This window comes from Bombus pyrosoma, linkage group LG17 (genome assembly GCF_014825855.1).
Source record: "Bombus pyrosoma isolate SC7728 linkage group LG17, ASM1482585v1, whole genome shotgun sequence".
Classification (NCBI taxonomy): Eukaryota; Metazoa; Arthropoda; class Insecta; order Hymenoptera; family Apidae; genus Bombus; species Bombus pyrosoma.
The window spans coordinates 4,790,568-4,791,906 of NC_057786.1; positions in this window are offsets into that span (position 1 = coordinate 4,790,568).

The following is a 1,339-nucleotide window of genomic DNA, read 5'->3' on the forward strand; positions in this document are numbered from 1 at the left end:
CGTATAACGGTATGTAGTGTTACGTTAAAATGTATAACGATATATAGTATTACGATATAACGTATAACGTAATATGGTACTACTATATAACGTATAACGATATGTAGTATTACGATATAACGTATAACATAATGTAGTATTACGTAATAACGTATAACGCTATATAGTATTACGATATAACGTATAACGTTATGTAGTATCGCGTTATAGCGTATAACGTTATATAGTATTACGATATGACGTATAACGTTATATGGTACTACGATATATCGTATAACGATATGTAGTGTTACGTTATAACGAATAACGTTATGTAGTATTACGTTATAGCGTATAACGTTAAAAAGTATTACGATATGACGTATAACGTTATATGGTATTACGATATAACGTATAACGATATGTGGTATTACGATATACCGTATAACGGTACGCAGCATAACGATATAACGTATAACGTTATGTAGTACTACGTTACAATGTATAACGTTATATAGTATTACGATATAACGTATATCGATATGTAGTGTTACGTTATAACGTATAACGATATATGGTACTACGATATAAGGTATAACGAAATGTTGTATTACGATATAAGGTATAAAGTTATGTAGTGTTACGTTATAACGAATAACGTTATGTAGTATTACGTTATAGCGTAGAACGTTACATAGAATTACGATATAACGTATAACGTTATGTAGCATTACGATATAACGTATATCGTTATGTAGCATTACGTTATAGCGTATAACGTTTTGTCGTATTACGATATAATGTATAACGTCATGTACTCTTACGACATAACGTATAACGTTATATGGTAATACGATATAACGTATAACGATATGTAGTATTACGATATAATGTATAACGTTATGTAGCATTACGATATAACGTATAACGTTATGTAGCATTACGTTATAGCGTATAACGTTACGTCGTATTACGATATAATGTATAACATAATGTACTATTACGACATAACGTATAACGTTATATGGTAATACGATATAACGTATAACGATATGTAGTATTACGATATAACGTATAACGGTATGTTGTATGATGATAAAACGTATAACGTTATGTAATAATACGTTCTAGCGTATAACGTTATATAGTATTACGATATGACGTATAACGTTATATGGTATTACGATATAACGTATAACGATATGTATTATTACGATATAACGTATAACGATATGTGGTATTACGATATAACGTATAGCGTTATACAGTATTACGATATAACGTATAACGTTATATGGTATTACGATATAACGTATATGGATATGTTGTATTTCGATATACCGTATAACGTTACGTAGCA